Source organism: Canis lupus, chromosome 13 (genome assembly GCF_048164855.1).
Source record: "Canis lupus baileyi chromosome 13, mCanLup2.hap1, whole genome shotgun sequence".
Classification (NCBI taxonomy): Eukaryota; Metazoa; Chordata; class Mammalia; order Carnivora; family Canidae; genus Canis; species Canis lupus.
This window is the reverse complement of record NC_132850.1, coordinates 5,368,801-5,396,195: the sequence shown is the minus strand read 5'-3', so window position 1 is coordinate 5,396,195 and position 27,395 is coordinate 5,368,801. Positions and strand designations below refer to the sequence as shown.

At 45.0% G+C, this 27,395-nt stretch overlaps 1 long non-coding RNA gene across 14 annotated transcripts in view; it reads right to left on the bottom strand.

Annotated features, from left to right (window-relative positions):
• The window catches only part of LOC140602401 (uncharacterized), a 93,669-nt gene that overhangs the window by 8,174 nt on the left and 58,100 nt on the right, over positions 1 to 27,395 (bottom strand). For 3 of the 14 annotated variants that reach the window (XR_012005355.1, XR_012005354.1, XR_012005356.1), the window contains 3 exons: positions 26,300 to 26,433; positions 10,644 to 10,714; positions 5,444 to 5,523 (listed from right to left, as the gene is read on the bottom strand). The exons of 2 other annotated variants lie outside the window; for them this stretch is intronic. This is a non-coding gene — a long non-coding RNA (uncharacterized lncRNA). Of the gene's footprint in view, positions 1 to 5,439; positions 5,524 to 10,643; positions 10,715 to 26,299; positions 26,434 to 27,395 lie in introns of all 14 variants that reach the window. 9 more of the 14 variants (XR_012005358.1, XR_012005365.1, XR_012005362.1 and 6 more) reach the window with 9 other exon arrangements.

Genomic DNA, 27,395 nt, shown 5'->3' with positions numbered 1-27,395 from the left:
TCTTATTCTGAGTGGCCATCTGACCAGCTAAAAACGCTACTGCTATGAAAGAAGGAAACAATAGATATTATGGTACAACCAGGGGTGGTTTTTGTTTGTTTGGAATTTTTTTTGCAGTCTCAGGTGTGGGTATTAGAGGACTGAGCCTTACCCCTTCCTCTGCCATCGGGAGTTTCTAACATAGAATGCTAGATCCAAGAAGAACTAAGCAGTGGGGCAGAGTAAAACTGTTTCATTCATTCCACCAACCAAAGGATAGCAGAGCAAGCAGCCAGTACCTACCTCTACTGTGCTCTCCGCTTCCAATTTTATTTTGCTAAAACTCTCAGAGGTTTCAAAGAAGTGGCTAGGACCTTTTTGTGGTTTTCAGAAATTATGTAGAATTTCCCTGTGCCCCTGCACCCCAATGTTTATAGCAGCAATGTCCACAATAGCCAAACTGTGGAAGGAGCCCCGGTGTCCTTCGACAGATGAATGGATAAAGAAGATGTGGTCTATGTATACAATGGAACATTACTCAGCCATTAGAAACGACAAATACCCACTATTTGCTTCAACGTGGATGGAACTGGAGGGTACAATGCTGAGTGAAGTAAGTCCATCAGAGAAGGACAAACATTATATGGTCTCATTCATTTGGGAAATATAAAAAATAGTGAAAGGGAATAAAGGGGAAAGGAGAGAAAATGAGTGGGAAATATCAGAGAGGGAGACAGAACATGGGAGACTCCTGACTCTGGGAAACGAATAAGGGGTGGTGGAAAGGGAGGTGGGTGAGGGGATGGGGTGACTGGGTGATGGGCGCTGAGTGGGGCACTTGACGGGATGAGCACTGGGTGTTATGCTATATGTTGGCAAATCGAACTCCAATTAAAAAAAATACAAATAAATAAATAAAAATTTAAAAAAAAAAGGAATTTCCCTGTCCCTTCGGTTGCAGCACTTCAGCGGGGATGATGAGAAGAAATCAGATTCAAGATCTTAGTTCCATCTTGGTTCGAGAACCTAAAACACAGATCGGATTCTCTGCGTCCACTGTTTAAAATCCTGACCTCATCACATACACAGATAGATGTCAATGTCCCTCATCCCTAGGAAAACACAAATTATAACACCACTAGAGATGCCACTAGAAACCCGCCAGAATGGCTCCGATTTCAAAGATGCAGCCTGGAATGATCATACGTTACTGGTAGGAAGGCAAAATATATGAGAGAGGTTAAACAGAGGCTGCTTATTTGACCCAACTATCCCACCCCTAGATATTTACCCCAAATGTCTACATATTTACTCTAAAAAATTTACAAAGTATTCCATGATCTGGCTCCTGCCTCCTTCTCCAGGCTTCAGATACCCACGTGATCACTATGACCTGCTACTGCTCAAAACTCCAACCGGCTCTGTCTTCCATGAAGAGAGTACAGAGGGTGGGGCAATCCATTATTGCTTAATAAATGCAGAATTCCTGGCAGATACTGCCTTTCAGGTCCCAAGATGTAGAAAAATCATAAAAGAAGACCTAAGTGGCCAGAGGGCTAGGAATTGTTGAAGGGATACTCTCTCAGAACTTTGGCACCTGGGCAAGAGTCCATTACTGCCCATCAGGGCTTACCAGCTGCAGCCATATGCTCCTACATAAGTACTTTTGCTAGGACAGCCCAATTATTTTCCTGCTTGAGAACAAATTTTAAATTTCGGAGAAAAAAAAAAAAAAAACACCCTCAGATACTTTTAGTCACTCATTGCACACCACCCATAATTTGTCACTCTGTCTTGAAACCTTCCCCTGTATGGCTTGGCTTTAATGGGTTCAGCATTTAGTGAGCTAGGCAGTGGATTATGTGCGAAATGCATTAACCTCTCACATGATTGTAAAAATTGCCTTAATAAAATAGAGCTAAATCCTACTTAATAGCAATAAAACAGAAGCCACTATGTTCCAGGGATGCTAATGACCTGTGAGTCATTTCTTTTGATTTTAGAAGGTTGAACATTTGGAATTTGTCCCCTTTTATGAAACTTTTAAGCTTGGATAACTGCTGGAAAATCACACAAGTTAAGATAAGTTTCCTGCTCACAGATAACCAGAGAGCCAAGAAATTTCCATCATCTTCTTAAAGCTCATCATCCTGAGACAGCCTAGGCCTTTGAGGGCACAGATGCAGATGACAAGAAGGAAAGGACTGATCGATAATAAGGAATATTTGCCTAGTGTTTTCCAGCTTGCAGAACTCTTCTTTACCTGTCGCAACTGAGTCAGCTCGCCTAACAGACTAGGGAAGTAGGTACTATTAGCTCCATTTTATAGGGAAAGAAATTGAGAATCAGGGAGGTACAGTAAAATTTGTCCAAATTCTCACAGCTAATAGGATGAAGATCTAATACGTGGATCCAGGTCCTCTGAATTCAAGTCCCACGCTGTCCCTAAATGCTATATTCATATTTATCCTTTTTCTAAAGATTCATTTATTTGAGAGAAAGGGAGTGCTCTGTGTGCTAGCAGGGGGAAGGGCAGAGAGGGAGAGAATCTCAAGCAGAGCCCTCCCCCCCAAAAGCTCTGAGCTTCATGCAGGGCTCGATCCTACCCTGAAATCATGACCTGCTGGAGCCAAAATCAAGAGTCAGATGCTTAACCGACTGAGCCACCCAGGGGCCCTTCATATTTATCCTTATGAAATGGAAGAAAGATAAAAGGTTCTCAGTAACCTGAGAAACAGCCATGTTCTGGCCTCCTTCCTGTCCCCATGAAGTGAGATACATCCCGCCAGCATCTGTTATCTCTTATTAGGACCATGGTTTTTCTGCTACGTAGAAACTACAATAATAGGAACAATTATTATGTAATAACAATAACAAAAACAAGAGTAATTGCTGATCTTATTAGGCACAGCCACTGCTATCATTACTGAGCACCATGCCAGGCATTGCTAAGGGTTTCACGAGTTCCATCTCATTTAATCCTCACCACAGTGTAATATTATTACTATTTCCCCATTTTCCAGGTGAGGAAACTAGAGAATCAAAGAATTAAGAAACTTGACTGTCATGGGGTCAAAGCATGGGGTACACTAACTATACAGTTGTCCCTAATTTTCTACCCCTTCCTGTATCAGGACTGTGACTTTGTAGATCCTCCCCTAAAGGAAGTGGGGACATGTCCATATCCCCTTGAATCTAGTGTCTGATTTGCTTTGGCCAAGAGGATGTGGCAAAAGTAATAACACACCAGTTCTGAGCTGGTACACTCCTACTCTCTCTCCCAGAACCTGCCGTGGCCACGACTACATGCCTAGGATTACCCACTGGAGGATAAGAGACTACATGGAACAAAGCTGATTTGTCCCAGCTTGGGCCATCCCAGGCCAGCCAGTCCCCAGCTCACCTAGTAGGTGACCACAGACATGAGCAAACCAAGCCAAGGTCAATCAAGTCAGGTCTAGATTAACAAACTGCCAACCCACAGACAAATGAGAAATTATAAATTATTGTTGTTTTAAGCCACTAGGTTATGGGGAGGTTGGTTATACAGCAATAGCTAACTGCTATAAGTGGAAGCAGAACTTAGACCTACGTCTTAGAGACTCCATAGCTTGGATTCTTCTTTATACTCCATTTGGATAGGTAATGTCCTTCTAAACAACCCCAGCCAGCAGGGTTGGAGGAATGTCCATGTCATCCTATGGGAAAAGGATAGGCTATCTTGTATGCTGAGACTTTGGACCACTATCTATTTAGGGAAAGTGGAAAGACTTTTATGACTTGGGTTCTGAACCCAGCTCTGCCACAAGATTGATAAGACTTGAAACAAGCCGCACATCTCTCTAGGCTTCGGTGACCTTACCCATAACCCTGAAGAGGTCAGGATGTATTTGTTCAAGAATTAGTATTTGCCAACAGCAACTGTGTTAAGTAATGTGAAACATGCCAACCATACAAAATGTATACAATTCTTACCCTCCAGAAGCTGACAATCTGATGGAGACACAGACATTGGAAACAAACAAACAAAGGCAACATGTAAGTGTTGTGGTAGACAGAATAATGGACCCCCAAAGAAGTCCATGTCTTAGTCCTGGGTCTGGGAATTTGTGATGATGTTACCTTACACAGCAGAGAGCACTTTACAGATGTGACTTTTAAGGATCTTGAGATAGACAATACTCAATTACCTGAGATAATCACAATTAATCACAAGGGTCCTTATAAGACAGAGGCAGAAAGGTCAAAGAGAAAGACATGAAAATGCTATACAGCTGGCTTGGAAGATGAAGCAAGGGGTCCTAGCCAAAGAGTATAGACAGCCTCCAGGAGTTAGGAAAGGCAAGGGAACAGATTCTCCTGAAGAGCCTCCAAAAGGAATGCAGCCCTGCCGATACCTTGATTTTAAACAATAAGTCCATTTTGGACTTTCGTACTTCCAGAACATGAAGAGAATAAATTTGTGTCATTTTAAGCCACTAAATTTGTGGTCATTCCTTACAGCAGCAACAGGAAACCAATACGCTGCCTGGCTCTGAAGACATCCTCTGGCACACAGGAGGTGCCTCCAAATGATTCCCTGGTGATGTTGCCAGTGTCAGCACAGGAGAGCTTCTCAAGAAGGTCAGTCCTCAGGCCCGTGGCTTTTTTCAGGTAGTCCTGGGGGAAGAATGTGATGAGATGTCTTTGGCAGGCCACCAGATTCCACCTCCTCTTGGCTTCTGTGGCTCCTATCCAGCCACATGTTTGTTCTGGGCTGAGGCAGAGAGACAGAGAGAGGACCAACCGCAACCTCAGGCCCCCCGCTGCCAGGCACAGGTGTACAGTTTCCACGAAGGCACTTGGCCAAGAGAGCAGAGGGATAAGAGAAACCAGCTTCTCATCACTTGCCAAGCTGGGCACTCTCAAGGCTGTTTCCTTCCAGAAGGGACTCCTTTTTCTAGTTCTTGCTCAGATGCTACATAGACTTGCCCTGTGTAAGAACCACCGTCCGTTAATGCCTCCTACGATGCCTGCTAATCTCATTTCTCCAGTGCATTGTGCAGAGGACACGTTCTAAGGTGTGTCCCGGCACAGGCATCAGAGGTTGTCAGGGATGTGGCAAACCAAGGCTCACGGCTTCAAGCACAGAGATCAATCCCGCCCCTCCCCTTTAATTAATTCTCTCATCCCCTTTGTGTTTAACATAGACTGAGCCTATTCCTCAAATTGCTTCATTTGTCTCTGCAAGAGAGGATTCTCAGAGATACGTATTTTAAACAAGTCTTCACTTTTGTCAGGGTAACATATTGTGATTATAGCTTTCCACCTGAGCTCTGTTATAGTACCAAGGGGTCCGTGTCCCTCAAAACCAGTCTCCAGAATTACAAATGACCCCCCAACTGAGTTCTAAGAAGCAGAATGACCCTGCACACTGTGAGACCATCTTACCCCTCCTGCCCTTAAGAGCAGGTCACTTACTTACTGTCCTAATAGCAAGACCAGCTCCACTGACTCCAAAAAGCAAGCCCAGAGCTCTTGCTTTTTAAACGCAATGTCTTAGCTCTGCCACAAAAAAAAAAAAAAAAAAAAAAAAAAGTCATTCTTACAAAAGATATATATACATTATCACAACCAGGGAAGACCTCAGACAAACTATGGGTATTTAAGTGGGGACCCAAAGGTGGCACCAAAATGAGTGTATATTTCTCCAGATCAATGAATGACACTCCAGATCAATGAATGACACAGGAATCCCCCAAATCATCAAATTATGCACTTTGTACCCCAGGCAATGTGCAGCACTTCCTCAGTCAGAGCCAGAGGGCCCCACAGCCTAGCCTGGGAGCTCCAAGGCCAGTGACCACCATGCAGAGGCCCTGCTAACCCTGCCACTGGCTCAGAGCCCTGGCTGCCCTTCCTGTATCCATCTGGCTCCAGAGAGGGCTGAGAGGTAGTGCATTGAAAATCGGTCCACTCAGGAAGTGTTGGGCACCCAAGTAAAGAAATGTGTTTTAGAAATCATGATGTACTGGGCTGCCTGGGTGACTCCGTTGCTTGAGTGTCTGACTCTTGGTTCCAGCTCAGGCCTTAATCTTAGGCTCATGGGATTGAGCCCTGTGTCAGGCTCTGGCTCAGCATGGAGTCTGCTTGAAATTTTCTTTTGGGGAAAAAAAGAAAAAAGAAAAAAGAAATCATGGTGCACCAGATAAACAGTGGATAAATGTAAGATCCTATTGTGAGCATTACCCTTGTCACACATCCTGCCCTGCTACCCACCCCCACCCACCTCCCCACATCCTCCTCATCTAGTTCTTGCTCTGGGGTTGGGTGCAGCTTGGTTTCCATCTCAACTTCCCCACTTACCAATTGTGGGACTTTAGTCACACTGTTCAACTTCCCTTTGCCTCAGTTTCCTAATTTGTAAACTGGAAGTAAAACGAGTTCTTACCTTGTGGGATTAGGAAGAGTTCATGAAGGTGAAGTGCTCCACACCGTGCCCGACACAGAGTGATAAATGCACAACCCAGCTTCATACTTCCTGCCCTTTGCTCATACTGTTCCCTCTGCCCAAAGTTCCCTTAGCCCAGAGAATTCCTACTATCTTTTCAAGGTTCACCCTCAATGCTAGCTCTTCTAGGAAATGTTCCCCATCCCCTCCAGACTGAGTCCTTCACTGCCTCCTCGGTGCTCCTGCACAATGGTGCCCCTCCTCCATGACAGCACTGGCCACACCAGAATACTATTTTCTTTGCACACTTCTCTCTCCCCAGTTACGAAGTCCTGAGGGCAGGAACTGTGTCATTCATCTTTGGCCCTCCAAATTATGGTATCATGCCTGGTATAAAGCACTCAATAAAGGTTGGCTGACTTAATGGAAGTAATGAATTCGTTACGCTTGTTAATGAGGGAGAAGCAAAGAAAACACACAGAAAAGTGTGACAGCCATGTGAGATATAATGGGATCAAGCATCCCTTTGAGCAATGTAAGTAATAAACTCTACAGCTGTGATCCTCTACCCTACTGACTTAATTGATCTGGGGTGGAACCTGGGAATTCAATTTTTTTTAAAAGCTTCCCAGGTGATTCTAATATGCAGCCAGATTTGAGAACTACTACATACCCTCCTACCCTAACATCTTGCGTATGCATTCAAAAGAGGGGCAATTCTTTGGGCTTCCCATATTCCACAATGTCCAGCTACATTGCCCCAGGAGTACATTGCCCCTCCCTACAGCGACAGCCCCTTGGGCTCTTATCTAGCAGCTGAGTGCCATGTGAAAGGTAGGGCAACGAACGAATGGGGAGATGGCCAGACAAGTGGGGTGCACAGGACAGGTGAGACAGGGTGTGAGTTCAGGAATTGGTCCCAGATCAAGCCAAACCCATCACCCTTCTAGACCCAAGCAGATGGTCAATTCTCCTGGGAAGCCTTTGCTCAGGCACCTCCATGCCCACAGCTCTCCGTAGCTCCCCATCAGCCTCTGCTCACCTCTGTGCAAGGCAGTGCTCTCCTGTGAGCACCCTCCCTGAATCTTGGGGATCCTCCGATGGTTGGTAACAACAAGGTAAAAAGAAAAGCCCAACTTACACAGTAGTTTTAAAGAGAAGTCTTCAAATGTAAAAAATTCCCCCACCAAAAGCTAACAGAGTAGACCCAGCTCTGCACTGAGAAAGAGTCATTTGCAATTAGCACACTGTTGATATGTAAACAGCAGCCTCAAAGTAGTTGAAAATAGTTTGTTTGCTTGTGTGAATTAACATTCCCTTGCAATATTATGATAACAATGGCCTACCTTAGCTTCCCTGCACTCGCCCCCTAATCTTGTTTACACTCTTATTAATAGTGAAAAGGAAGCCTAGTTTTACTGGCTTCAAATCATCCCAGACTGCAAACCACTGAAGTCAGAATTAATGAGCTTGAACTGTCTGCATTTGCATCCTGAACCTGTCTCAGCTCCCCTGCAAGGGTTTTCCTTCAAGGACCAGCTCTTAGATGGCAGAGCCTCCATCCTCTTAGAAAATTCTATTGCTGAGCCTGTTTACAGATGGGAGAGTGGAGGCTCAGAAAGCTGATGCAAATGGCCTGAGCTGCACAGCATCGCAGCCCCGGGAATCTGCCCCAGTACCTGGGTTCTCAATCATAAAAATCCCAGTCCTGGAGAGAAAATTCAAATCCCAGCCTGGACATCAACTATGTTCTCTTCAGCCCAGACAGCATGCCTGACCTACCCGGGTGCTTCCTCTTCTGGCCCTGCTTCCCTCTTGGGAATTGTGAGTAACTGTCTTTTCAGTGGCAACTGTTTCCTGATCTATTGGCCTCACCATGCCTGAACCTGTTTCCTCATCTGTCAAATGAGAACAAAACCCCTGACGTCTCAGGTCTGTTGTGGAGATGATGCGTACAGAGCACTTAATGGGGCATCTACTACATAGTAACACCCTCAAAAAGGCAGTATTGTCACTGGCCTCGTTCCTGATGTTATATTCTTTTTGCTCCTAACCTCCACACTTTACGGGTGAGGAATCCAAGACCTAGAGATGTGTGGCATGTGGCATCTGCCCAGTGTCACACGGCAAGCTGACGATGGGGCAGGGACTGGAACTCGGGTCTCCTTCCTCCAACAGCCCTCTCCTGCAGCTAAATCCTCAATATTGGGGTCCTGTTCCATCTGCAGATGCTGTAAATCATCAGGACCAATCTTAACACAGGTCCACACACGCATGTACACCCCACTTCTGTTTTCTCTCACTAAGGAGGACTTGCTTCTGAGATCTGCATGCAGGTGAAATCATTGAGGGTTTCCTTTTGCTTTGCTCCCCAGTTTACCCAACAAGGTTTTCAACATGTGACACAAATAACAAGATGGTGTGAGTACACGTTACTGCCCCTTTAAATTCCACCATCAAAACCATTCAGGGGAACAGAGAGTGGGCTCCAGCTAAGCCAGCTTTTCTTTAGCTCTTTAGTTCTCTTCTGATTCTTTGAGGGTGGTGAGTAGGGGTGGGGATCACCTCCGCTTCTCCCAACCCCCCCCAAAAATATCCTCAGCAGCAGCTGCCAGAGACCCCTCCTCCAGCACAGAGCACAGATGGAGTGGAGGCCTCCATAACCAATAGCCCCATCCCTCCTCCTGCACCAAACGCTGTCTCCTCACTGATGAGCTCTTTCTGGGGGCAGAACCAGCCGGTACCCAAGCTCTTCTGAAATCAGAACCCTTTGGATATGATCTGAGCAACAAATAAAATAGTATTGGATTATAACCCAAAATATAAAATAAATATGAATCTATACAGAGATAAATAAATGAGTGAACCATAAATAAGTGGGGGAGAAGAGACAAATCTTTGGTGCAAAAGAATCCCAGATAATTTACGTATATCCTCTGTCTTCAAGGAAGTGGAGTAAAATTCCCCACCCTCAAGTCATAGTGGTGTCCTTTCGAAGAGTACAGAGTAAGGAAAGTGGGGATGGAGAGTGACTTTTCAGTGGAGAAACCAACCAATATGCCTCAGCCAACTGATGGAGCAGTGGTAAGTCACACGGATGGGATAGACTCTTGATAATGATGTGATGAGAATGGCATTCACCCCTGGGATCTCCCTCCAAAAACCCATAACCCCAGACTAATCATGAGAAAAATATCAGGCAAATCCCAACTGAGGGACAGTCTACAAAATACCTGACCAGTACTCTGCAAACTGTCAAGATCATCCAAAAAAGGGAAAGCTCAGAAACTATCCCAGCCACAAGGAGCCAGAGAAGCCACGATGAGTAGATGGAATGTGATGTCCTAGGTGGTGTCCAGGGACAGGGGAAAGACATTAAGGGAAAACTAAGGAAGTCTTCGTGAAGTATGGATTTCGGTTAGTAACAGTGGGTCGATACCAGCTCGTGCGTTGTGACAGACACTCCATGCTGACGTGAGTGGTTAATTACAGGGAAAATTCAGTGTGGGTTCTATGGCAACTCTCTGTACTCTCCTCTCACCTCTTCCCTCAATCTAAAAACTATTTGAAGATAAACATATATTTAACAAACAAACAAAAAAAAACAAAAAAAAAAAACAAGGAAATCTTGGGCAGTCCAGGACCACAGGATCATGAATAATGCTGGAGGGACCTTGTGTTCCCACCCTCAGCACTCCTGAGGTGGGGGGGTCGGAAAGGGAGGGCAGGGACTGGGACTGTGGGCAGAGCCAGCCTCCACCATCCCGGTCCTGGCAGCTTCCTTGTATCTGCTTTTACCCTCACTTGTACTGTTTTTTGTTTTGTTTTGTTTTGTTTTTTTACAATTTAGTTATTTGAGAGAGAGAGAGAGAGAGCAGGAAGGAGAGGGAGAAAGGGAAACCCAAGCACACTCCAGGCTTGAGCATGGAGCCCGAGGTGGGGCTCCATTCCACGAACCCGAGCTCACAACCTGAGCCAAAAACCAAGAATCGGAGCTTACCCAACGGCGCCACCAAGGCAGCCTCATTTTCCACATAGGATTTTTACTAGAACAAAGAGTTCCTCTGCTCCGAAGAGGGGACACTACTGACCTAGTCCAAACCCATCATGGAAGTTCCTAGAGAGAGGAAGGGGCATCCTCAGGGGACTCGCAAGGAAGGGACAGAGCTGGAGCTGGACGACAGCACATGGTGGGTACCTGAGACCATGACCCCAGGGCTTCCCAGGGACTCACCTGTGAGCCTGGAGCTCCTCGGGGCCGGGATGGTGCCTGGTGCATCTGTGTCACAGGACCCAGGAGAGAATCTGAGACAGGAAGGAGGCCAGAGAGTCGTGTGGAAAGGAGGAAGGAGTTCCCATCACGTGACTGTTCCAAAATGCCAGTGCTATCCAAATCTAGAAAATTCTGCTGACACTTCAGATAACTGCAAAGTAGAGAGGTCTCCCTGGTCTGTGCTTGATTTTATTAAAACAGACTCTTTTCTATCTTTTTAGTGAGCCTGTGTATCAGAGACTGGCTTTGGAGAGACGTGCATGTATCCATTCATTCATTTTCAAAGCTTTACTGAGTGCCTCCTACACGTTATTAACAATAGGAACAATAACATTCACACAATAAGCATTCACCAAGCACCTGCTCTGCCTCAGGCTCAGTCCCAGGAGTGAAAGATGCAGCCCTGAAAGAGACTGATGCATTCATGCCCTCGGAGAGCTTACACTCCAGCGCCCTAACCGGGTCCCTCTTTGTCACCTGGTGCTTCCTGAGAGCCAGGCATCATGCTCAGAACCTCTCATCCAATCTTCACCACAGGGGCACCTAGGTAGCTCAGTCGGTGAAGCATCTGCCTTTGGCTCAGATCATAATCTCGGGGTCCTGGGATAAATCCGCGTGTTGGGCTCCCTGCTCAGTGGGGGGTCTGCTTCTCCCTCTCCCTCTGTCCCTTCCCCCTGCTTCTGTGCTCTCTCTAATAAATAAAATTTTTAAAAATAAAATAAAAGTAATCTTCACAAAAGCCTTAAGAGGTGAACATTATTGATGTCCCTGTTTTTTAGGTGAGGAAATGCAAGCCTCATCACTTGTTCACATTCAGTCAAGCATGTACTGAGCCAGGATTTGAACCCAGGCTCTCGGAATTGAGAATTATTTCAGTGACCACGTGAGGGAGTCCATGGGGGCCATCAAGGACTGCCTGGTAAAGCACATGCACCAGGCACCATCATCAAATAGGAAACAAAGCAGCCCTTTATTCCTGGCAACTGGCCACGGGTCCAACGTCTTTTCCTCACTCCCTCATATGCAGGACTGAGACAGGAGCAAAGCTTTGCCAGGAGGCCTGAATCTCCAAAGGTGAGGTTGGTGAGACCCTCAGAGCAGGCCCCATGTGACCTACCTCTGGGGCTGAGGCACAGAACCTGCATCAGAGAGGAGGGCGGAGAGACTGTGGGCCTTGGCTGGATTAACAGGTGGGAGAGGGGCAGAGCCTCTGTCTCTGCCTTTAAGACACAGACATGCCACCCATGAGTGCAATTTGTTCCAGAGAATATCCTCACTCTGACCAATCGGATATCAACGTCTCCTCTGGTGGCAGGGCACAGTTAGGAAGGGGTTGGAGCAGCGGCACTTCAGGCACGAGGGGAGGCAGAAGTGCTTTCCTGTCCAGGAGCAGAGAGAAAGCATGCGGAGAAGAGAAGAGCGTTCCCTCATCAGGCTGTGGGCCAGATCTCATGCTGATCACAGGTGACACAGGAGAATAAGACAGGCTTCCTGTCCTAAAGCAACTCACAAGAGAGTGACACTGACTACAAACTTACCCGTGAGTAATACAACCCAGCAGGATTGGACCAGCTGGCTGGGGGTGGAAGAGGCTTCTCAGAGGAGGGAAGGCCTTGGTTCCTTCATCCAAACTGGGTTATGAAGGGTGTGCTGAAGTTCTCCATGGAGAAGGGAACAAACCCAGCAGGAAGCACCAAGACTCAGTGTGGAAGCCATGGGTGGGTCAGGAGATTCTGAAGTGTGGGGCGTGCAGGGTCTGGCAGGGAGTGAGGAAATGGGGCTGAGAAGAGGACCTGGGAGTCAGACCATGGGGGACCTCTGTCTGCTCATGCTCCCAATGAGCCCTCAGCTAAGTTTGAGTTACTTGGTTTTGTCAGGGAAGGAGAGAGTTGTGGGTTGGGGGCTTACAGGGTCAGATTTGTGATTTAGAAATTTGTGACAACCAGACTGAAGAACTCATTTTCATTCAAATAATTATTTGGCACCTACCGTGTCCCTGACGCTCTGCAAGGGGCTGGAGATATAATGGCCAACTGAGTAAACCTGATCCTAAACATCGCTGGGCTTACGGATCAGCAGAGAAGTTAGACACGAGATCAGTATTTAATTCCTATTGTGAAAAGTCCATAGACGAAAAGGCCAGGGGATGCCAAGTACATTTATCTAGGGATTATATAACCTACTCGGGGCATCAGAGAAGACTTCCCTAAACAAGTGGCATTTAAGGTAAAATCTGAAAACTAAGAAATATCTGCTCGGGGGCGAGAGGAAAAAGCTCCAAGTGAGAGAACAGCATGGGCAAAGGCAATGAAGGGGGGAAGGTGACATGCCAAGATGGCCAATGTGCTTGGAGTATAGTGAGCCCAGGGCCTGATGGCATGAGATGAGATTGAAAAGGGGGTCAGGAGCCAGATAGGACAGGGTCTCAAAAGCCGTGATAAGGATTTGGGACTTTATCTTAACATCAGGGTCAGACCATGAAGGGGTTTTAAGAAAAATCACGCAAGATCCCATTAGCATTTTAGAAATGGAAAACAAGGCTCAGTGAGTGAGAGGAGGGGGAATAATTGGGAGATTCGGTGATTGTCTTTTTCAAGGTGAGGCGGCAAGGGAGAATGTGATTCTGGGGACTCGAGCTGAGAGGGAGGGCAGAGGGCAACCTAGGACCGAGAGGGATCACAAAGAGCATTGTTGGCAGGGATCAGGAATATCTGCTCAAGAATTCCTGCAACCCTCACTACTCAAGAATAAGGAGCAAAAGTGAACTTCTGAAGAGGCGGGAAGAAGGACCATGAGAGGCAATACGTAGGAGGCACCTGGGCCCACTGCTTGTGTTCCTCCCGGAGTAGCTGGCTGGGAGGGGCCAGGAGTCTTCTGAGCTTCTGTCCTGACCCCACGGGCACACAAACTTACTTCCAGCTGGCTCAGGGAAGCAGAACCCAAGGCACAAAAGTTCCTCACTGGCTGACATTTTGGGGAGCTCACAGAAGGGTGAGTTTCTCATATCCAATCCCAGCACCAATGAGGAGCTGAAACATATTGTACCCATTAGAGAAGAAATGCAAATCAGAAAGTCAGGCATTTGTGTCCATGACAACAGGGGGAACGCATTTTGGCAAATCTGAGTTCATTTATATTCAAATAAATATTTCAGTCTATGACTCTGGCACTTTTTTGCATGAGATATTTCAGAACCATATTGAATGTTGCTCTCACGCTAAGAACTTGAGAATTAAAATGAGGGCCAATTTCAAAGTCTATCAGGCTCCAAGATTTAGGGTTGGTTTTACCTCAAGGAATGATGAACTGGAGGGTGATTCAGCACATTTGTGTACAGACTTTTTGAATTGGAAAGGCCAGCTCAGTATCATCCCACGCAGCCCCTGTTGGGTACAAATGAGAAAACAGGCCCCAGGGAGGCTCAAGTTTCCCCAGCAACTCAAGCCTGAAGTCAGGGCTCCTGATTCTCAGGCCAATGGTATCTCCAGCTCATCAAACCAAATGCTAGAATCAGAAGAGCATCAGGGATAAGAAGGTGACAACTGTACATCATCAATTCTTTCAAGGGAGAGTCTCTTCCCTAATTATAAAAGCCATCTATACCCTTTGTAGCAAATCTGTATGTTACCAAAACCTCCAAGATACTGTCTCTAATAAGCCCTATAATTCCCTATAAAATCGCCACAAACATATTAACATACTCCTTCTCTGGTTTTCTTGCTGTGCATATGTCTTTACTGAGCAGCAGTCTTCGTTGACATACAATTTTGCATGATAAGCTTTTCTCAAATCATGAAAAACTTTTCATATACAAAAAAGGTTAATGGATGAGTAATATTCTATGCTATAAATATCTGATAAATTTACTAGGTCTTTTATTTAATTCGTTGGATATTTAGATAGTCTCCAAATTTTTTATTACTTTTTTTAAAAAAGATTTATTTATTTGAGAGTGCTCAAGTGGAGGGAGAGAGAGAGAAAGAATCCCAAGCAGACTCCCCACTGAGTGCAAAGCCCAACATGGGGCTCCATCTCACGACTCTGAGACCATGCTCTGAGCCAAAATCAAGAGTTGGATACTTACCTAAATGAGCCATTCAGATGCCCCAAATTTCTTATTATTTAAATAACAGTGAATTGGATATCTTTGTGCCTAAATCTTTATTTACACATTGGACTGTTTCTTTGGAACAGATTACTACACATGGAAATACTGGACTAAAGAGCACAGGCAGGGACGCCTGGGTGGCTCAGCGGTTGGGCGCCTGCCTTTGGCTCAGGTCGTGATCCCCGGATCCGGGATCGAGTTCTGCATCGGGCTCCCTGCTGGGAGCCTGCTTCTCTCTCTGCCTATGTCTCTGCCTCTCAATCTGTGTCTCTCATGAATAAATAAATAAATCTTTAAAAAATAATAATAAAGCGTATAAGCATTTGAAAGCCCCCTGGCAGGTTATACATTTGCTAGTGGAATGTGCAATCCTAATCTCACCAAGATCTCACCAACACATTCCAGGCATGGAGCAGCACACAGCCTGAAAGGCGAGATGGGAAAGGTTCAGATAAACAATCTGCTAGTGGAATTTAGAGGTGTGCCTACCCTCATGATGGAGAAATGTAAGGACATTTAAGGAACCAGGTGCTGGCTCTGCTCTCTGGGAGAATCTTCCACATTCATGATTTCCTGTGGCTCCTATCTGGGCTCTCAGAGGCTCTTTCTCATCCATCATATTTTGTGACCACATCTGAAGTGGGTATAGGAGACTAATCCTTCTTTTGAGGCTGTGTACCTTTTGCAGCTGCTTTCTACTACAAGTTCGGAGACATGGGAGCTATTTTAAGGCTACTCAGCCACATCTCTCTTGAGCTCATCTCTTTCTTGTAATCTATTGCCAGAAGCAGACAGTAAAATCCAGCCTGTTATCAGACTCTTTCCAACTGAGTCCCTTAGAGCCACAGGCCCAGTAGGCACATAGCCTGCCTTCTCATTTATCACAGGTGACAACTGTACCAAAAGCTTTGCACCTGTACATCATGGGTGTCCATATTTCCAGCCTCCAAGATCAGTTTCCTCACTGCATGCCACCTGACCACCAAGGCAATGTCCTATATTTTAGGTTTTTGTAGCAGCAATATCCCACTTCTGGTACCAAATTATTTATCAGTTAAGGTAATGCTAGCTGCTGGAAAGAATAAAATCTCCCAGATCTCAGTGGATTAACAGAATATAAGTTGTTTTTTTTTTTTTTAATTCTCTTAAGGTCCAGAAAGGATGCCTTGATCTGACCGGTGGGCTCTCCTTCACTACTGACTTCATTTCCTAGTTATTTTGTCTGGTGACTCTGTCATGTTCAACCCTTGGCTTCTGAGGTCCCCATGCTCATGGGTATCAAGCTGGAAGAGCATGAAGAATCGAATGCTGGAGTTCTCCATGGCCAGGCCTGGAGTGACTCACATTAATTCTACTGATTTTCCACAAGAATTTAGTCACATGGCTGTACCTAACCGCAAAGGAGAATGAAACACACAGTCATCTATAAGCCAAGGAGAAAGACAGATGGCTTGTGGTGAACTCAGAGGAGTGTCTTCTATCCTTGGACCTTCCATTCAAGGTCAACCCCACACTTGCCCTTTCATCCCATGCAACTCACCCTAATCCTGACCCCATCAACAGAGCCCATCTTTAAGTAAAATGCTAAAATCTTATCACAGACTTTTTAAATTAATAATGACCTTTTAAAATACTGTATTGAAATGTTACTTATCTCAATGGCGAGTTTTTCAGTACCCCCTTACATTTTGCATCTAGGTGAATGTCTTCATCTTACCCAAGTCCTAGCCCTGCTCATGTTGCAGAACTCAGAAGAGGAACCCTGCTTGATGTTTACTGAGAAGGCCAGCCTGGTGTAGGTTGTACATGAAATACAAAAATTTCTGTCCTTGTGGATTTTCCACCTTAATCAGGACTCAAATGGAATCATGTGTGCAAAGAGCCTTGAGAGCAAATCCAACCAACTTTCTGTGCATCTACAACCACAGACAGGCTGGTTGTAGCTGCAGTATCCTCATGTTTGCATTTTTAAATAGGTCGCCTGGCGGAACAAGGGAAGGAAGAGGAGCAGGGGAGCCGGGGGTGGGGTGCATGGTGACATAGGTTCATCTCGGGTGGTGTTTCTCCTAGCAACACCCATCAACTTGAAACTCTTCCATGCCTCTTACAAAATACCTGCCAGGAGCTCTTTTCCAAAAGGGCCCACAGTCCTTGCCACCAAACATTTTTAGCACATTTAAGCCTGAATTTTGGGCATAGATTTAAAGTGGTCGTGTGACATCATGCACAGATTATATAGAAAGCTTCCATGAGCATAATATTTCATTTAGCCTTGTTGTCAACTGCACATCTGTCTGGAGCAGCTGCAGGGAGGGGCCAGGCACTATTCTGGGCTCTGGGGGCAGAAGCAGAGAGAAAGAAATGGTCTCTGCCCCTGAGAGGTTCATAGTCAAGGCGGGAAGGCAGGGTAGAAACATAGAACAAAATAACACCTTCGTTACTCAGAACTCTTTGGGCTGCAAGTGACAGATACTCTACTCAAACTAGCTTATGCAAGAAGGGTATTGGTTATGATGGGGTGTCTCTCAGAACCTATGGAAAAACCAGAACCAAGAACTTCAATGCTGCCAGACCTCTCCCTGTCCTTCCTCTTTCCCTTTCAGGTGTGGCAGCTCCTTGTGGCCAGGCTCTCTCCTTCCGTCCAATGGAACACATGGCTGGGCTGCCAGTAGCCTCCGAGCTTGAGATGTGATGACCTTAGTTGCCTCCCGAAACAAATCTGACATTCTTGAGTCTAAAATTCCTAGGGAAGGTATCAATGGCTCATTTCAGATGCCACAGAACAACCAACTGTATCCAGGAGATAGAATTGCAGAGCACCAACATGGCTCCCACGAAAACCACAAGGATGGAGAAGGAGGAGTTCCTATAAAGAGGACGTGGAAGAGATCCCCTGTAAACCATACAGGGTCCAGTGCAATCAGAACCAAGAAAGGGACACCAACAGCAGGTCAGAAGAAGCAAAAGATCTCAATCCTAAGACTTTGGTAGTAAGGGCTTCTTGGAGAAGTAGGGCCTTCATGAAGCTGTATTAAAGGGTGGTGCATCAAGGGGCCCTAAATGAAAGAGGAATGATGCACTCGGGCAAGGATGAAGGAGAAAGGAGATAAAGCCCTTAGCAGCAAGCCCAACTCTGTGCCAGGTACTGTGGTAAGACTTTACATGCATTACCTTGATCTATCCCACCAAATAAAAGCGTGTGAGGGAAAAATGAGTATCCCATTCTACAGATGAGGATACAGAGAGTAGTAAAAATTAAGTAACTTGCCCCAGGTCCCCCACCCCAAAGTGGAAGACCAAACTTTGAACCAGGTGCATGTGTAATGCCATGCCATGTGGCCACATAGCCCGGCCTGGTTGCCGCCCCCACTGCTGCACCTACCCTGACAGCACTGATGGTTTCTGGATAAAAATATGCTTCAAGAAACATCTATTCATTTCTTCTGGAATACTCTTGGGAAGGTATGCTAGTCTGGATCCTCTGAGATTAGATGTGCAAAAACTCATTAGGGGGAGAAGCTACAGAAGAAAGTGGGAAGTCACCCATCAGAAGGGCCCCGGATCTCCTCAGACCAAGTCTGTTTTAGTAGCCCCACCTCGCTCTGTTATCGGCCGGGGATAAGCATAAGAAGTGTGGCCTTCAGGCAAGCACATGAAGGACTTCAGAGCTCAGCAGTGGATGGCCAATCAGTTATACTCCAAGCCTTTGGAAATCAAAGAGGTGCCTCATCACCTCCACCACTGAAGGGCTGCATCACACTAATACCCACTGTTAATCATTATCTGCAAGATATGACTGTTTTATTCCCACTGCAGGGAATCAATAAATGATCATTCTTTGATGCCTTTTTTCCCCCATGATTGATGAGCATCATCCTGTTTCCCCATCTATCCTTGGGGATCGTTTCTTGCCACTGCCCTCCTAATTATGTTCCTACTCAGTAATGCTATATCCTTCTATTTCTCTTGGGAGCTTCTCCAATATGCATTTCCCTTCTACATCTCTATATGCTTGCAGATTTGATCCCCAAATGATGGAAATTCAAACTGGTAAGGCTTTAGACACTGTCTCTGTCATGGCCATCCAAAGCACCTGGGACTTCCTCTATCGTAACAATCCTCACACACTGTAGTGACAATTTCTTGCAAAAATCCTAGGTAAGAAACTGAAAACTGCATGAGGGCAAGGGCTGTGACTACTCTATTGTTGTATGCCCAGCTCCTTAGCATGGTGCTTGGCTCAGCAAATAATTCTTGAATTAATAAATCACCCAATCTAGTCTCTTACATTTTCCATCAAACACATCTGATGACTGATTGGCTTATTTTTCTCAACCTAATGATGTATCAACATTTCCAACTGATCAATTTCATTTAACATTGGGCTTGATTTTCCCCACTGCAAGCAAACTAAACTATACCTGTACCTTGTGGTCAAGGGCCCCAGGAGCACCTGAGACAAATGTGTTCTCTGCCACATGACCACCACGATCCCCACCATGACCACCACGATGACGCCTGTGGACGGAGTAGAGGGAATATTATCTTCTACCCTCATGGAAAGCCTTGACAGGTTTGCACATGAAGGGTTTGTGAGAATAGGTGTGACATGATCGAGCTGAAATTCAATAGGCTACCTCCACATCAGTGGGCAGGAAGGGGGCAAAAGGGAGTCTAGCAGCAGGAGATTAGTTATGAGACATCAAACAGGTGAGAAGCATAAACTGTCTTTTAAGTCACAGGATAATTTAAGTAATTTAAACATCCTGCCTCATATAATAATCAAACTCCTAGATCTGATTTAAAATCGAGGCTTTTCCACTCTGCCCACTCCAGACTACTTACAGGTGGGGCGCCTGCAGTCAGAGGAGAGAGACATGGTGGATGTCTTCTTGTTCCTCACCTACGCTTCTACTCCTCCTCTCCCATTTGCCATCCACCTTTCTGACATCTCCATGGATGGAAGGCAAAGAGGAGGAAGAGGGAAGGGGAGCCTGAAAGTTCTGTTTTGACTGTTACATGGAGATCTAGCATTGCTGTTCTCTGAACTTCGCAGACGCCCACAACTGACTTCTTTTCTCTCGTGGGTCCTTTGGAGACTCTGCTCTCTCACAGCTGCAGTCTTCTTAATCAGGGCAAATGTATCTCTGCCTAGGCCCATGGCTTGCCCTGCGTTAGTCCTGAGGCCTTGGATGACACCTGTAGCTTCTCTCTGCTGAGGTCTGATGGCCAAGGTCCTGCATAGGATCTCACACTGGCTTTCTGTCTGACTCATTCTGGGCTACACTCTTGCATTCTTGACCCCAAATAGATGGGAGTACAGCAACTTCTAGGCTGCTTCAATCAGTATCCTTGACCTGTAGGTTTCTTAGGTATAAATCATACACCAGCTGTGTCCCTCAAATTGGAGGGGATGTATAATGAGCTCTCCAAGTGACCCATTCAAGCCCTTTCTCAAGACTTGAGACAAGAAGACAGGTATCCCACAGCCCTTCCCCTGGGACCCACAGCACAGCACCATTTCCTTTCCAAAGCTTGAGCCCCCACATCCTGCTTTCCTCCTCATGGTCCCTCTCAGCTGGTTTAGGATTAAGAAGTAGCAGATCCCACCCCCCTCCCCATGGAAGGGAAGGAGGCTAGAATTCACAGCACAGATTTCCCTGAAGAAATCCTCCCCGAAGACCAGCTCCAAATCTCTGATTCCTCTTCTTTTTATACCCTCAGTGTAGGGGAGGACTTTAAGAGTTGTCAACCATCACCTTTCAAAAACTTGTCACATGGTCTGGCTTGACACCCTCCAATGCAGTAGCCACTAACCCATGTGGCTGTTGAGCACTTGAAATGTGGATAGTCAGGTGGAGATGGCTTGTAAGTATGAAGCACACAATGGATTTTGAAGACTAAGTACCCCAAAAATGTGAAACATCTTAATTTTTTAAATGATTACATGCTGAAATTACAGCATTTTGGAAATATTGGGACATATATCATATATTATTAGAATTTATCTTGCCTCATTCCTTTGACTTTTTTCTTTAGATGGTTGCTAGAAAATTTAAAACACTTAGAGCTCTTAGAAATGATACCAAAGCATAATTCATAAAAGAAAAAAATGATAAATTGGAACTTCATAAAAATTGTAAACTTTTACTCTACCAAAGACACGAACAGGAGAATTAAAAGGCGAGCTACGGACTGGGAAGAAATACTTTCCAACCACGTAACAGACATGAGATTTGTATCCAGAACATAAGAATTCTCAAAATGCGGGGCACCTCGGTGGCTCAATGGTTGAGTGCGTCTACCTTCGGCTCAGGTCATGATCCCGGGCTCCTGGGATCCAGTACCACATCAGGCTCTCTGCATGGAGCCTGCTTCTGCCTATGTCTCTGCCTCTCTCTGTCTTTCATGAATAAATAAATTAAATCTTTAAAAAAAAAGAATTCTCAAAACTCAATAAGAAACATCCAAAGGACTTGAGCAGACACTTTACCAAAGAGGATATAAGGAGGTCAAATAAGCACATGAAAAGATGTTCAATCCCTAGGCATTAAGGAAATGCAAATTAAAATAGATATCCCTTAGCATCCATTAGAATAGATACAATTAAAAATATTGACAACACCAAGTGCTGGTGAGGATGAGGAATTAGTGAAATTCTCATTGCGACTGGGAATGCAAAATGGAAGGCACTCTGGGAAAGGTTTGGCAGTTTCTTTCAAAGTTAATTATACACTTCCCATAATACCCCGGAGATCCTACCCCGGGGTGTTTACCCTAGAGAAATTAAAATGTACATTTATACGAAAGTCTATATAAGTGTTCATAGCAGCTTTTATGGACTGAATTTTTGTTCCCTACCCCATGAATATTTTATATTGAAATCTTATTCCCAGTGTGATGGTATTAAGAGGTGGGACCTCTGAGAGGTGAGTCACTCATGCTAGTTGAGCCCTCATGAATTGGATTAGTGCCCTTACAAAAGGGATCCCAGAGAGTTCTCCCTCTCCGCCACTGTGAGAAATAACTTTCTATGGTTTATAAACCACTTGGTCTATGGTACTTTGTCATGGCAGCTGGAAAAGACTGACAGCAGCTCTGTCTGTGATAGCCCAGGGCTGGAGGCAACTCAAATCTTCCCCAGGAGGTGAATGGATAAAGAAACTGTACTATATCCATATCATGGAAAACTACTTACAGCAAAAAAGGAAGGAAATATTAATAAACAACTTAGATGAATCTTAAAGATTCATTGAGTGAAAGAAGCCAATCACAAAAGCTCACATACTATATGATTCCATTTTATTGAACATTCCTATAAAGACCAACTATAGGAGCATCCCGGGTGGCTCAGCGGTTTAGCACCACCTTTAGCCCAGGACATGATCCTGGAGACCTTGGATCGAGTCCCACATCAGGCTCCCTGCATGGAGCCTGCTTCTCCCTCTGCCTGTTCTCTGCCTTACTGTCTGTGTCTCTCGTGAATAAATAAATAAATTAAAAAAAAAAAAAAAAGATCAACTATAGTGGTGGAAAACAGATGAGTGGTTGCTAGAGATTATAGGTGGGAAAGGATGTGATGACAAAGGAATGCCCAGAGGAGTTTTTTTGGAAGACAAGACTGTTCTATATTCTGTGGTGGTGGGTACCTGAGTATATTCCATGTGTTAAAATTCTTAGAACTGAACACTGCAGGAGGAAAAGAAAAAAGTCGTCAATTTTACCATATAATTTTTTAAGTAAAAAATTTTAAATTACATTGGTGACTCAAATTATATTTCTCTTGGACAGTGCTGGTTGAGCCCCTCCTTTAGCACATTGTGTCTGTTTGCCTTGAATCTGAGCAGAAACTCATCCAGACACCCTGTTCCCCCAGTGTCTCTGTGCTTCCCACAATGGCAATATAATTTCTCATGCCATTGCCTATCTCCATCAATGGATCAAAAGCATAGAGTTTGCAGGAATGTATGTAATCTTTATGCCCAGTTCCTGGAACAGAGTAGATGCTCAGTAATTTTAGTCACATGAATGAGTGAAGGAATCAACAGAACACATGCTGGAGCTTTTGGAGAATTAAAATGAAATATAAAATGTTTTTTAAAATCCTCCCTTCCTCTGATTATCACAGACTCCCAGCCTCAGCCCAGGACACTTCTAGGAGCTGAGACTGGGAGTGAGAGTGGGCTTGATCAGCCTTCAGCTTTGGGACACAGAATGAAGGGGAATCAAGGCCCGACTAGGCCAAGGCAGCCAGAAAACACACCGAGGAGGTAGAGGAAGTGAAAAGGGGATCTGGATCCCAAAGTGAGCCAGAAAGAAGAGATGGAACAGGTGTGCAGGTCTAGAAAGCAGGGACGGAGTGTTGTCAGTCCACATCACCAGCTCACATTCCCAACTCCATGGCTTGTTATTCTTCTGAGGGTTGATATTCCAAAGCAAATGGGAAGAAACATGATGCATGCTATCATAGATAAAAAGTGGCCATGTTTTCAGCCTGGCGCATTTTCCAAGGCAAATGAAAATTGTTATGAAAACAATTTATACCCAGCAGACATGGATGATTGCCTGTGATGACCTTTTGCCAGAGAAAATGGGTCTGATAAAGAAAAAATGTGGGCTCATTAGGACAAATTAGAAAAAGCAAATGATTGTTCTTAAATTATGGAAACTCCAAGACGGGTGAATCTCTCTGTCCTTTTAGGACATAAAAACAATAAAACACAAAAAGAAATTGTTTATCCAGAGAAAAAGCGTTGCAATTTGTGTGAATAGATGTAGTTTTGTTTCTTGGGCAGTTTTAGAATGGGGAGTTTTTTTTGTAAACCAAATGAAATTTAATTGACTTATTAACTCTGCTCTATGAATTCTCCTTCCATAAATCTAGCAACAACTGAAAGAAGAGGGAAAAAAAGCATTGAGAGTGAGCAAAATTAACCTTAACTTTCTATAAATGCTCTTCAAGGATTATTTCGAGCAGTGCAACATGAAAGAACTGGGGTTCAACATGGATGCTTCCACTTAAAGAATGTGGGTGCCCAGAATGGCAGGCGAAAAGAGAACAATCACAGTGAAGTATCGCTCAGCCAAGTGTCAACATCCTCCTACCTCCCCAATCATCACCCACAGGCATATTGAGCTTTACAGTTTATAAAGTGCTTTCATATACATTATCTCATCAAACGCTCACAGCAATTCTCCTTATTCGTACAAGCCCATTTCACAAGTGAAGGAACTGAGATTCGACAAAATTAAGTGATTTATCAGATAACAGACTCTACAGGCAGGATGGGAATCCAGGACTATCCCTGCTCTCTCCTCAAGCAATCCCTTGTGCGCGTGAGGACACGTTTTCTCTCTCTCTCTCTCTCTCTCTCTCTCTCTCTCTCTCTCTTTCTCTGTCTCTGTCTCTCTCTCTCTTATGTACCTTTTATGCATCAGAACCACAAGTTATTCGATTCATATATCTCTATAGGGAAAAGCAAGGAGAGTGCCAGACAAGGAAAGAGGTATGAGAAAGCAGTCTTTTCCATACAAATCCAAGCAGGGCTCCAAAAAACAGAACTCAGAGAAGAAATAGCAGAAAAGACAACCAAATTCCCACATCGGACAAACCCCATCCAAATCCTACTGTTTAGACACAGAGAGGTTTATTTCCTATTCAAGTCATAGTTTAATGCAGGCCAGTAGACAGAACTCTGCTCCATACAGTCATTCAGAGACTCAACCTCCTTCCATATATTTGCTCCATCATCTCAGAGTCCTCCACTGGATCACCACAAAAGCCAGAAAACAGACAAGAAAGAAAGTGTAAGATCTCATGAAGGGCCAAGACTAGAAAGGGTATAATTGCTTCTGCTCATGCTCCAACGGCCAAAATGAGTCCCTGAAGCCCTTCCTCCTCCACGTGCCATGAAGAGAGGGGAAAAGACTGATGTTGGTCACACATTAGCAGTCTCTGCCACCATGTTTTTAAGTATTTCTTTCAGTACGAAGTATTTTCCCTGATGCTTATGGAAGACCTTTTCTATGAGCCCCCAGCCAGAGCCTCACACTTCTGGGTGATTCTCCAAGTGCAAACACCTGACTACACAGGGCCAGGCATAGGACTCTTATTTTTTCAGGTTGGAGGAAGTGGACTTTTCAGGCTTATACAGCAAAATCTCTATATATATTTTCTTCCAACATAGCTGAGTGAAAGGGCAAACAGAAATTTGAAAGCAATGATTGCTTCCTTTGTGGGGGAGAAGGATACCCACTGAGTTGGGAACATATATGAATTCTGATTTGCAATCATTTCCACTATTTATGAGGTCACTGGACTTACTCCTGCTGAGTCCAATTTACAAAGAGCTTTGGTTGGATCAGGGAAAGGAATATTAGAATCCCGTTGACTTGGTGATGGCCAGAGGACGATGGATACCAAATGCAAGGAATGTATCAATGAACTGCAAGGAAGCAGAATCCTCCATATTAGCCCCAACATGCTATATCCAAATGGGTGGGAAGATGCATCTCTCCAGGGAAACTATCAATGCTGGGTGCACTGACATTGCAATTTGACTGCATACCCCCCAAGACAGACAGGAAATTTTCCAAGTAGAAACCTTGTAAGAAAAGATCCAGGATGCCTGAGGTAAGCAAAAGAGTTTTCCTTACCCCATCCTCACATCCCATTCCCAGGGCAGCTGTAGGATGCTGAGCACTGGTCTCTCTTGTTCTGCCCCTCTCTGGTGTTCTCCTGCCAATGCCCATCATTCCCCTACATGTCCCACAGACATATCTATTGTGGCATATTCAAATCTGAACTTGTTTCTCCAATCCCAGTCCAGACCCCATACCTGCTCCACCACTTCCAACGCCATCTTGCTAAATGGTGCCAGTGCCACCAACATAGTCACCCAACCAAACGACCTAGGAAGGAAGGATGCCCCCCTCTCCTTCACCCACTGCTCCACTCTGTCAAGAAGCTCAGCCTATTTTACCTCCCTAACAGCTCTCAAATCTGTTGGTTTTTTTTCTCCTCCATCTGTACTGCCACTGTTCTCTTGGATTAGAGCAACTGCCTCCCAACTGGATTTTCTGACAGCGAAAATTGCCACTACACCCCACTCACTCCACTGCCACCACAGGAAAGCAGCCTGGCTGCAACACTCCCCCACTTCAACCCTTCCATGGAATTCCTTCACCTGTTATTAAGGAAGGCTTTCATTAATAAGGCTGTACGGAGGCTCAGTCTGTCCCCTGACGGCCTCTCTAGCCTGATCCCTGTCACTCTGTCCATATCACTCTCACCTGTGCCTTCCCAACACCAGGTGAGTTGCAGTTCTCCTAACTTTCCTCCTGACTTTGATACTTGCTATTGTCTCTGCTTCACATGCTCCCCACCTCTCCACCCATTCTCTATGTAGCTAACACTCACCTGTCCTTCAACATCACAGCCAACCAATCGGGAAGCTTTGATAAAACCCCAGTCTGACGCACACACTGCTCTTGTCATCACTGTACTTACCTCTGTGATAGCACTTGTGATGCTGTGGGGTCCTCAGTAACCTTATTCCCTCCTACTTCTCTCTCCACACCCCAACCTGTGAGGTTCTTAAAGCAGGGGCGTGTCAGTGGAGCTCTCTGGCTGCAGCACAACGTCTAGTAAAGAATAGGTGCTCAGTAAATGCTCAGTTGCTGAATGAGCACCTGAGTTAGTAAATAAATCATATGGCAAGTGTAAAAGCCTGTTCAAATGGATTCAACCATCAAGGGGGATAGAGAAGGAGTGGTAAGAAGCTGCGTTTGGGGCATGGACTGTTCAGATGAAAAAACAATCCAGACAGTTCAGTTCAATCCACATGCCTAAGAAATGTGGATTCTCAGAGAAATAAAACATATTCATTCACTCAGTCCAAAAAACCAAATACTCATACTTCAAATGCATGCTTTGAAAAAAAAAAAAAAAAAGAATCTGTAAAAACAGAAAGCAGATGTTGTCACTGATATCGTAGTCAAACAGAATAAACCCAGAAGGGAAAACAAAATCCTCTGTGAAAACTTCTGTTCCAGTTGTAATTGCCTAGTGCCAAGGATCAGACACTCATGCAAACCAGCATGAATAAGAGGGTGGTTCGGGGTTTTTTGTTTGTTTGGTGTTATTGTTTCTAGTGATCTCAAAGTAAGATGGTGTAGAGAAGCCCAGCTCTGGATAGAGGCCACATTGGATCCCAATCCAGTTCAGCCACTTTCCAGTTGTGGGACTGAGGCAAGTCACTTTTCTGAACCCATGTTCTCACTCTAAAATGGGGTGAGACTAGAACTGGCCAAAGGGTTGTCATGAAGGTGACATGAGATCATGAGGTGTAAATGCTAATAAGCAAAGCACCTGGCAAATAAAGGTTATTTTTTTTCAGGAGAATGTTCCAGAATCCTCCTGGAGGAAGGAGAGTGAGAACATCATAGTGGCTAGTATCCCTATCTTACCTTCTCAGCTGGTCTGCCCCATTTATATACCCATCCTCAAACTGTCTGCTCCCCTAAACATCAGCTTGTCCAAGGCTCCAGCCTGTCATGGCTCTGACCCTTTCAGACTTCCCAGTTCTGCAGCCCCAGGCACTACA